Here is a 12,332-nt window from a genome sequence, read left to right as displayed (position 1 = left end):
TACAAACATATATTTGGCATATGACAGTTTAACACTTAAGAGTTTCTATTCCTGTGAATAGTAGGCCAGTGATATGTACTCACTTGTGATTTTGATGAGGCACAGATTTGAATCACAGTTTTGTGAGATGGGTGCATGGGAATGACTCATACAGCTAATGGGTACGTCTGGAGACCTCCCACTATCCACAGTCTGACGTGGATTTGTAGTACTTTATTATCTGCGACATCAGCAGTAAATCTTGGGCTGTGAAAAAAAATTTTGTAACTTTATCTAGACATGCTAATAATATAATGAGGCATATAGTAGTGCTTATTTTTAGTAGTGAAATTAACTTTAATAATAACATTATAGGGCTTCCCTGGTAGCACAGTGGTTAAGAATCTGCCTGCCAGTGCAGGGGACACAGGTTCGAGCCCTGGTCTGGGAAGGTCCCACATGCCACAGAGCAACTAAGCCTGTGCGCCACAACTACTGGAAGTACCACAATGAAGAGTAGCCCCCACTCGCCGCAACTAGAGAAAGCCCGCCTGCAGCAACAAAGACCCAACGCAGCCAAAAATAAATAAAAATAAAATTTAAAAATAATAATATTATAATTTCTGTCCTGTATTTATTGAATCAGTTAAACATTTGAAGTCATTGCATTAACATGTTCAATTGTATTTTAATGTGTTTTATAGGGAATATTATATATTAAGATCTCATTGGCAAATCTGAGGAGTCACAATAGTCTATATTATTTTCTCAGACAATGGTAAGTGTATCCCATACTTCCCAAACCATAAGGAATCGATATATTCTTGCTAAATGGGCAGGATAAAAGCAGAAACATTTTCATACTAATCACTCTTTTCTGAAGAATCTTCATAATTTAACTAATTGAAATACCATATAAGGATTCTATGGGCATAAACAACCAAAATTTTTTTAAAAAAACAAAATGCTAAGTAAAGAACTAGTTGTTAAAAATGACAAATTGCTCATTTGGGAGTTTTAATACTTACATATATCAGTGAGGACTAATTTGTAAAATGTTTCACAGACTTTGACACTTAGTAACTGGCTAGCCTATTACTTCACTAATGATAAGACAATCACAGCACTCTCCAAAGTAAAGTATTTATTACGTAAGTACTGAAAAGAGTTCCCATTTGCAATTATTTCACTGTGAAGATTAAGGATTCTGAATCTTAGTATTTGAGTTATCAAATTCACTATTATGCATGCTGCTGTGATTAAATTTTATAAATATATTTAATATCAGTAAAAAGGCATTTATTATATTTTGTTCTAATACACTAATTTTCTTCTTAAATATGGCTAAATAATTATGCTGCTAGGATACATACTAATCTAATCATGAGCACAGAGTAAACAAATACCCTTATATAAATGCGGGATAAGCCATCCCTGTAAGGAAGGCTATTTTTTTTTTTTTTTTTTTTTTTGCGGTACGCAGGCCTCTCACTGTTGTGGCCTCTCCCGTTGCAGAGCACAGGCTCCGGACGCACAGGCTCAGCGGCCATGGCTCACAGGCCCAGCCACTCCGCGGCATGTGGGATCCTCCTGGACCGGGGCACAAACCCGCGTCCCCTGCATCGGCAGGCGGACTCTCAACCACTGAGCCACCAGGGAAGCCCAGGAAGGCTTTTAATGGTGTTCTGTTATTTTAATGTAATGAAATATACTGCAGAATCAAAAATTATTAGTTGTGTATGATTATTATTGATTTAAACCTAAAATTTAAAACAACACGAAAATGTATTTAAAGTATTTCTATTAAATATGTCTGCTAGAGTCACAAGCCAGCTCTCAGTTCCTCTGGTTCACCTATGACCCCTATAACTGCTTTTCTTTCCCGTTAGAACCACTGTATCTTCTTGGAGTAGACCGTTCTACTAGGTTGGGATGATATATAGGCTTTTTTGGTTTGTTAGTTTTGATGTTCTAAGATTTGGACATCAGTTTCAGTTGCTCCTATTTTACACATACAGAAACACACACATACAGAAATACACACACACATTCAATGCCAGACTTTTGAACCACTTCATGGGTAAGGTTACTTCTGAGGTATTTATTAGAGACCAAATTAAGGTATTCTAATATTCTTCCTTCCTCCTTCTGCTAATCACATGAAAAAGTTAATTTCTCAGCCCTCTGAAGCTATGCAATATTACACTTTCCTTTCATTTTTTCTTAATTTTAAAAGGATTATTGTAATCAGACAGAAAATTTCCTATAACATGTAAAGGCTGACTTCCATAGGTTTCTCAATAGTGAAAAGTCATTCCTTTTACTTTCAAACAAAATTTTAAAAAAAGAAATGCTAAGTGGTGAACTAGTTGTTAATAATGGCAAGCTGCTCATTTGGGGTTTTAATCTTTATATGTCGGTGATACATAACTAATATCGTATATAATCACTGATCATATACCAGTGATCTATAACAATATAGCAGGTAACAATGGCTCCCTTTAGTCTCCTGGCACATGAATAAAAATAATAAATGCTATAGTTTGTGTATTATAATATATATTTGATATTTGGAAAGGACAAATATGATAAACATATGACACAGGGGAGTCCAGTCTGAAGCCTATAACTGTTAACAAGCAGTTAGAACTAGCCTGTTTTATTTCCCGACTAGCCAGGTAGAAGACACTAATTTTACATTCAAGCCGAAGAAGACCACGAGCTGTGATGGAGTGCTTCCTAGATTTAGAATCAGAAAACAAAGTCTTGCTCCATTTCTGCCATTTGATAACTATGTAACATTGGTGGTACTTGACTTCTTTGAGCCTTTAATTTTGGTTCCATAAATTGAGAATAAAAATACTTCAGATCAGCAGTATAGCATTATAGTTAAGAGTGTGGATATTAGAGTTACCGACTTTGAATTTGATTCCACCCTAACTGTGTGACACCAGCTAAATTGCTTCATTTCTCTGTGCCTTGGTTTCATCATCCATAAAATGAAGATAAGAATAACCCACTTCTTAGTATTACTGTGAGGACTAAATGAGTTAGTATATGTATAATTGTGTTTGTGACAGAGTAAGTCCTCAATGAACATTATTATTTTTTTAATATTATTTTTATTCAGAGGGTTTTTGTAAGAATTAAGAAAAAACAGATATTTTAAAATAAAAGCATTTCACAGACTTGAAATGGTAGCATACAACAAAGTAAATTTGACATAGCTATTCTGCAACTATTATTAAGAATCTTTGGGGCTTCCCTGGTGGCACAGTGGTTGAGAATCTGCCTGCCAATGCAGGGGACACGGGTTCGAGCCCTGGTCTGAGAAGATCCCACATGCCACAGAGCAACTGGGCCCGTGAGCCACAACTACTGAGCCTGTGCGTCTGGAGCCTATGCTCCGCAACAAGAGAGGCCGCGATAGTGAGAGGCCCGCGCATGGCGATGAAGAGTGGCCCCCGCTTGCCGCAACTGGAGAAAGCCCTCACACAGAAACGAAGACCCAACACGGCTAAAAATAAATAATAAATAATAAAAAAAATAAAGAATCTTTGACTGGGTTAATTTATATACTTACAATATCACATACAGATCCCTTAGCAATTTGTTACACTTTATATTTAATTTTCACTTTGCCCCAAAGAGTTAAAATAGCTTTCAAAGCACCAACTTTCGATTTTGGCAACATTTTTCAAAACTTATTATTAATTCACAAAAGTTGGCATTAGACCATGAACTTCTTCAGAAATAATTACAAAGCAGGAGCATTCAGCTGCCTCAAAAAATAAATTCAGCTTTCTTCCTAAAGGGGTGGATTTTAAAATAAAACGCTTTCCTTTTATCTTTAAATTGACTTGGGGACGTTATAAATTCTGTTTTTTAAGAATCAATCAAACATAATCTCAATTAACTATACACAGAAATCCCAATAAATAGGGATAAGCTTTTAAAAATTACCATGTTGGTCACCAAAGAAAAAGAATCTCCATAGAATTAGATAAGTCCCTGCACAATATTACAGGTTTAAATATACAACTCAGATTCTAGAGCTATTATTACGGTCTCAAAGTTGGCGACTGAAACTGAAAGATGTACTTCAGCTGCAAATATGTAGCAATTATCATGAAATGAACTTCATTCCACATTTTTGCTAATCACCATGGTAACCTGCATTCAATGGATTCTTTCTGGGAAATATTCCAGACTCTATCAGACATTTTTAGTTTGGAAGGTTAGAATATTTTTACTTACTTGGTTGCCTATATTGTTTTTATCAATATATAACGGCATTATAAAAACAATGTTCTAGAATATTGAAACTTTGAAATAATAATAATAAAATTCTTAGGTTATAAAGGCAAGAAGAATAATTGACTACTAATATTTACTAATAATACTTCATAAATGTTAATGAATCCATGAGCTTACAATTTTATAAATTTTAAGTGACCTAAATTCAACATATATTTTGACTACTGATAAAACATACAACTCCACTTACACACTATATATTAAATATATAGGATATAACATTGAGTCCTGTCAATAAAATATAAAGCATTTCCCATTCAGACACAGGAAAAATGTCCATTTTGGCAATTAAGTTGTTTGAGAAATGTATTATCCTAGGATACATATCAAAAGAATGATGAATATTGGCACTGGAACAGTATCACCATTCTCAGGCCTATGTATATGGCTTGGGAGGTAACCTATATGTCAGAATCAGAGAACAAAGATGTCAAGAGAGAAGTATAAACTGGGAATTCATGTTTCATATTTTCCATAATGTAGGTAGTAGCAGAAAATATATGCCTGTATATCAGACTGAGAATTTCTACTTTAAGTGGCTAGTCAACAAACTGATTGTGACCAGTCCATGACAGGGCAGAGGACTTGTGCGAGAATGTGCAACAACACTCTACCTCTACGTCAAGGAAGTCTTGTTACAAAAAAAAATTTCAGCTGAGCTAAACATGTGCTTAGTAGATTTATATTCTGGTACAAGCTTCTTACCCCAGACTTGGAATAGTTTATACACTGGCAATGGAAGAGGAAATGATCATCTAAGGAAAGCCCCAGAGATATTAAGGAAGATGAAGACTGATAAATGACCTCTGAATTGCAAATAAAAAGTTAATTCGGGGATTTGGTTTCTGCTTTAACATGTAAGGTGTTCAGAAATCATCAGTTCTGTCTTTATAACAAGAAAAAGCCAGACACACTGAAATTGACTTTTCTCAAACCCATCAAAGGATTGAGGTTACAGGACAATAACCCAAAATCTGGAGAGAAGGGCAAATCCAGAGAATCACAGCTGGAATCTGCTTATCTGGACAGAAGTGGCTAGAGCTATAAACATGTAGAAACCCTGAAATGGTAATGCTGACAAATTGCTTGAAGCTGAGTATGGATTAGTGTGAGAGCAAGAAACTCCTGGAGCCCCAGTCTTGGTGGCGGGGGGGGCTTCATATATTCGTAGACTTTTAACTCCAAAAAACACCACCAGTTATTCACAGTGAAAGTCAGAGGAATATCCCCTCTTAGTTCCAGCAGAGGTAGAGGAAGAATAACCTTTGTGAAATAGACCCATGTTTTTCTCTGTAACAGAGTTCTGCTCTCTCGGGGGAAATGATTTTTTTGGAGCCTTCCTTTTAAGGAGCCATGGGAATGGAGTGGGGTATTCCTCTCATTTCAGCCCTCTCTAGCTTTCTTGTTTCATTGAAAGAGGAGGGAGCTACATAAGAAGAAATACTTGTGATGGTCACAGACCAGAGACACAGACTCACTAAAAGACCGAGGCTTAATCAGAAGATTATAGAACACTGTTCCTCCTCCACACCTTACCACCCACCAATAGGGTCTAGTCTAGTAACAGTGGATTGCAGCTGAACAAGCTGCAAGGCACAAACTGTCTCTGGTGGTATTTAGGGAAAACCAAAGTCAAGAGGGAAGTTAAAGGCTGAATTGTGTCCTCAACCAAATGTATATGTTGAAGTCCTAACCCCAGTACCGCAGGATGTGACTGATTCAAAGATAATATAAGCCTAAGCATATCATATGAAAACTTCAGAAAACCAAAGATAAAGGCAATTTTCGAAGAAAGCCAAAGGAAAACATCTTACCTATAGAGGAATAACAACAGTAATTACAGCAGACTTTGTATCAGAAACTGTTTAAACAAGAATAAAGCACAGTGGAATATTTAAAGTGCTGAGAGAAAAAAATTCACCAACCTGGAATTTCATATCCAGTGAACTTATCCTTCAAAACTGTGAAGAAACAGTCTTTCTCACACAAACAAAAACTGAAGTAACTCATCACCAGCAGATCTGTCCTGTACAAAATGTTAAAGTTTTTCAAGCAGAAAGAAAATAATATAGGAGAAGAAATAAATCAAAAAAATATATTTATATTTCTTACTATTAATTGATCTAAAGATAACTGCTTAAATAGTAGTTGCTAAAAACAGTAGCAACTTACTTCTGATAAAGACAGATTGATGAGTGAAATGAAAGAAAACAATATCATACAGGATGAAAGGGAGCCATTAAGTATACTCTGCAATTGAGAACCCTCTGGTATAGAGTTCTTCGAAGGTAGAATTAGATTAGTTAAATATGTATATTGTAAACTCTAGAACAACCACTATAAACTTTTTTTTAAAAAGTATAATTGATATGAAAAGAAATAAAAATAGAGTTCAGAAATAGAACCATGTAGAGATAGCCAACGGATCTTTGACAAAGGAGCAAAGGTAATTCAAAGGAGAAAGGACAGTCTTTCAACAAATGGTACTGGAATAACTAGACATCTACTGCAAAAAAGAGTATCTAATTGTGATATGAATGAAGCCACTCTAAAAAAGCTACATACTGTATAATCCCAATTATATGATATTCTGGAAAAGGTAAAAAATACAGAGATCGTAAAGAGACAACTGGATGTTAGAGGTTTGGCAGAGGACAGTATGACGTCGGCAGGTAATGCCCAGAGTATTTTTAGGTGAAAAATTATTCAGCATGACACTGTAATGGTGAATACAACATATAAGACCGTAGTATTAAAATACATAGAATTTTACAACATAAAGAGCAAACTTTATGTATCAAAATAAAAAAATCATTTAGGAGGTTGGAGGATCTCTGGATGTAATGCAGAATGTGACAAAAATAATATAACGGTATCACAAATGAATAAATCAATCTCACTGAAGAGGCTGGGAGAATAAGGGGTTGACTTAAGCAACTTTGGAAATAAGTGGAGACTTCATGACTAAAGGCAAAATGAATTGTGATGTAACTGTACACTACTGGATAAATTTGTTTCCCGTGGTGGGTATGAGCTAACAATTCTGAAATAATTATTTGCATATGTTGGAATTGAACAATTAAGTAAATGGGTGGCAGATAGTGGAAGCCAAGTTTCTCACTATTGGGTTGGGAGGTTACAGATAAGCAAGTGAGGAGGCTAAAATTAGCCATTTGATAATGGATTTGGGTTAGAGGTATCAGTATAAAGACTTTATACTGATACTCATATTTCAGTGAGTATAGAGATGGTTATCTATATAAATATATATAGACATGTGTATATACACAGGTTAGTATACATACATATGTTTCATCTGAAAGGGCCTAGAAGCAACAACACCCTAACAAGCAATAAGAAAACCCAGTGCCCAGATTTTGGATTCTAATACCATGCTCCAGTTGAAGAAATTATGACTCCTTGGAGAGGTAACTGGTTCTAGGACTGGTGCAGGAAACATAAAAGATGCACCTGGGGCATCTACTGGTGTCAGAAAGTGAGGAAGTACTTGGGGAAAAAAAGCTACATTAATGGGGATATGTCTAAAAGACACAGGAGCCAACTGAAGGAGCTCCCAATGGCCACAGCTGAAAAATTGTTAGCAACAAAATAAAAAGTATTGGATTATAACCCAAAGTATGAAATAAATATCCATAATGATATAAATAAATGACTTAATAACTGAATGGGGGAGAATAGACACATCTACCCCTACAGAAGAATTCCAATTAATTTGTGTAGACTTACTGTACTTAGCACAACTGTCCACTCCTTAAGATCTGGACTGTGCGTACTGACTTACTTCTAAAGGGAGAAAGAAAAAGTAACTTAGTAGTGGAGAAACCTGACAAATATTATCAGCCACATGATCTAGGTTAACATCAACAGTGAGAAGTCATGTTGATACTCTGTGATGATAATGGCACTTTACCTCTGTGATCTTCCTCCCCAAAACCCATAATCCCAGTCTAACCATGAGAAAAACATTATACAGACATCACGTGAAGGACATTATACAATATACCTGACCAGTAACCTTTAAAACTATCAAGTTCATTAAAATCAAAGTCCGATAAACTTTCACAACCAAGAAAAGCAAAAAGAGACATGATGACTAAATGCAACGTGGAATCCTGGATGGAAACCTAAAACAGAAAAAGGAAATTAGGGAAAAGCTGAAGAACTCTGAATAAAGGATGGGGTTTAGTTGATGGTAATGTATCAGCACCGTTTTACTATGATGAATGGACCATATTAATGTAAGACGTTTTTAATAGGCATTTGCTGATGCTAAAATATTTTAGTAGACAATTCAGCAACCAGACCAGAGAAAGTCCAGATTTTTTCAATGGGACTGAACAGTGACATATCATAGGGCAGAATTTTGAATTATGAAACTGCTTGCATGAAGCTTCGTGTTTTTAGGATTGTTATATTCGTGCTACAGGAGACTGTGTTCTATTTATCTATCTACCTTTCTATCTATTTAAAATTAGAGACTGAAAATATACCTTAAGTAGACATTTTAATAAGATCTTTACCCATGAAGAGGGAGGGGAAATTTTTTAAAAGTGTTTTTGTTTTGTTTTGTTTATAATTCTGTTACTATATATTTCAGTGAGTATTATTGGTACAACAGCTAAAGAAAATAATCAGGCAGGGTTTAATGTTGAACCACTCTAGATATTTAAACATGATGTATTATTATAAAATACAGAGATTTAAGTGCTTGCAAAATTGTTGGATGGGGTAAACCAGCAGTTCCTAGGCTGGGGCTCTTGGAATGGCTCCAAGAACAATACAAAACTGACCCACTAGGGAGCTACCATGTTTGATGTCACCATCAGTTGTACCAGTCTAGGTCTGAAGTTGTGGTCACCCTCACAACAGTCTCTAGACACAAGGGAATTAGAGAATAGACAACACCTGAATCTGGAAACTACGGATTAGAGGGTTAGGTCAAGTCACTGCTACTGTTACTGTTTCTTGAAAACGAACAATGGAATAAGGGAAAGCATGGCCTTCCTAACAGATCATGAGAGCCAGAAATCACAGGATTACCTCCGTCTCATTTGCACTTTCCAGTTTTTGTGGAAGTGCATCTATTTAGTAGTAATTGAGTTACATGAAAGTCTGGGAAATATAACTTTTAGCTTGCCAACCTCTTCAAATAGAAGATGGCTGAAATAAAGGCTGAGAAAGCCAATCTAAGTATCTGCCATTGCAGATAAAGACATTAGAACAAATTACAAAGAATACCACAATAAATTCTCAAATATATTTTAAATCAAAGTGAACCAAAAATCTAGAGAATTTAGTTTTGATATACAGCAACTGGAATATTGTAGGAGGTCAATACACATTTCTGGAATAATTTATTTTATAAGTTGTTAGAGAACAGAGGAGCAAGATGTCATAGACTAAAAATAGCTCATTTTTACATTCAATTTTACTTTAGATGATTTTCAAAAATTCTCATGCTTCTTGAAGCACAGAAGTGAGAGGTATTTAGAAGTTTTAAGTGAATAAAGTGCTAAAGACATCATTTCAAATGAAAATAGATAAACTGATTGTCAAAATGGCATCATAAAAATAAAGCAGAAGTTTTAACTTGTGCACATCACAAATTGATGAATTTTCCTCAAGATGTTAAGGAAATGAAGACTGAAAGATAAAATTGAGAAAAATCTAAATTGAATAAAAAGAAAATAAAAACTTGATAATTTCACTGCCATTTTTGGTGTATTTCCTCACAGTCACTCTTCTATATCATAAATATTTTTCACAGAACTGAGTATACATTTTTCTCAGAGAAGTAAAATTGTTATGGGACTATGGGTAGACAGTTTAAAGCATTAGTCCTGTAGCCAACTGCTAAATTCTGTATTTGATTTTGACTTATGTCAGATAACAACTTTCTTACATCAGATAATGACCTCAAACTTTCAAATGATGAACTTACTCTCAGTTCCACCTTTGTGCTAGCATATGCAAATCATTGCCTTTTTATGTCTTTCAAATATATCTTGGAAATATGCAAATAAAAAGCTAGCCATTGCCTGTGTGTATTATATCAGCAGTTCTATCTGCTCAGTTATTTCAAGATTAAATATGATTTTATGTCGTTTACCTAAACAGTAACTACATAATCAGAACCCTTGCATAATAATTTATGATTGAGGATTTACAGCTTTACAACCATTAACTTATTAATCTTTACAACTTGCTCTGAAGGCTTAACTTGGTAACTCTAAGCATTTGTGATTTATAGATGGAGAAAATGAAATAGGCAGGTGAGATTATTTGTTTGTAATAGATATTGACTGAGCTGGGAATGAAGCCAGGACTCTGGAGTGTTCATTCTCTAGTCCTGTATCTTGGCTATAGAATCTAATGATTCATTATTTTAATTGGGTTACAATAACATAGCAAATTATCCAACAACTGACAGTCTCTCAAATGGCACACATACCTACAGTCCTAAAATCAATGCTGTTAACAGTGGTATCTCTAACATACTTTAAATTGAGGGCTTTCTGAAACTAAACTTAATCTATTAAATTAAAACACTAAATGGTAGTGTTACCATTATGTATATTTTACTTCATTATAATAATTGTAAAATTGATAAACTTAGAATACCTCATTTAAAGACTCTCAAACAGGCCTTTTTATTTATACAATACTATGATACATAAACACCATAAATCCATGTTGAATAAGAGTTAGTTGACAGTATCAGCATTTTATTCAATATGTAACTAATTAATTGTGACATAGTATAAGACCAAGGCATGGAAGGCTGTTAGATGGGGTCGATCAGAAAACGCCAGATCTAGTGGAGTTATCAGGCTGTGTCATGGGATAAATATTGGGCTGTGGCCAGTAGGTAAGTCTTGTGTCTGCAAGGTGGATATGTGACTTGCAGTATGGAGTTAAAACAACAGATTCAAAATGTAGATTGTAATTATCAATAGCTTCCGGAGGAACACACAAATCTAGAGATAAGTACTAAAAACAGGAGAACCAGAGACAATGTTCCAGATTTTATACAATGATATATCAGCAGGACAACATATTTGAACCACTTACCTAAAAACGAAGATTAGATTCTCTGCTGTCTTCTGGACTAATTGATGATTGGCAGACAAGCATTTGCAGATGTGTTCTATAAATCAGTTCTCAAGGCACTGAACTAATGAGAGAGGCTATTATTATGTTAGTTGCTTCTAGACCATATATTATTATATAAAAAAATAACTTCTGTATCAGTTTGCTCCAAGAAATAGAACCAATAATACAAAACAAGTAGAAGCAGAACCAACACACACACACACACACACACACACACACACACACACACACATAGCGATTTATTTCAAGCATATGGCTCATATGATTGCAGGGGCTGGAAAGTTCAAAATCTGTAAGGCCAGCTCACAGGCTGGAAACTACAATCTCGTGACAATTTCTTCTTCCTCAGGGAAATTTCAGTTTTGTTCTTATGGTCTTTCAACTGATTGGCTCAGGCCCACCCAGATTATTGAGGATAATCTTCTTTATTTAAAGTTAACTAATTGCAGATCTTACCCACATTTACAAAATGTCTTCACAGCAACACCTAATTCAGTTTTTAACTGAATAACTGGGTACTATAGCCCAGCCAAGTTGACATGTAAAGTTAACCATCACAACTTCCGAAAATCAATTGTAAAATTTATAGTTCAAAAAATAGATGCATGGGGCTTCCCTGGTGGCGCAGTGATTGAGAGTCCGCCTGCCGATGCAGGGGACACGGGTTCGTGCCCCGGTCCGGGAAGATCCCACATGCCACGGAGCGGCTGGGCCCGTGAGCCATGGCCGCTGAGCCTGCGCGTCCGGAGCCTGTGCTCCGCAACGGGAGAGGCCACAACAGTGAGAGGTCCGCGTACCGCAAAAAAAAAAAAAAAAATAGATGCATGAAAACCAGTCTGTAAACGATTTCTAAATACACGTAGTGGGCTTCCCTGGTGGTGCAGTGGTTGAGACTCTGCCTG

The 12,332-nt window shown here is 35.6% G+C and overlaps 1 protein-coding gene across 1 annotated transcript in view; it reads left to right on the top strand.

Moving 5' to 3' along the window:
* Positions 1-12,332, top strand: part of TRDN (triadin) — a 495,585-nt gene that overhangs the window by 41,528 nt on the left and 441,725 nt on the right. The window lies entirely within an intron of this gene.

The sequence above is a fragment of the Globicephala melas genome, chromosome 14 (assembly GCF_963455315.2).
Source record: "Globicephala melas chromosome 14, mGloMel1.2, whole genome shotgun sequence".
In the NCBI taxonomy this organism is placed as follows: Eukaryota; Metazoa; Chordata; class Mammalia; order Artiodactyla; family Delphinidae; genus Globicephala; species Globicephala melas.
This window is presented reverse-complemented; position numbering and strand designations above follow the sequence as displayed.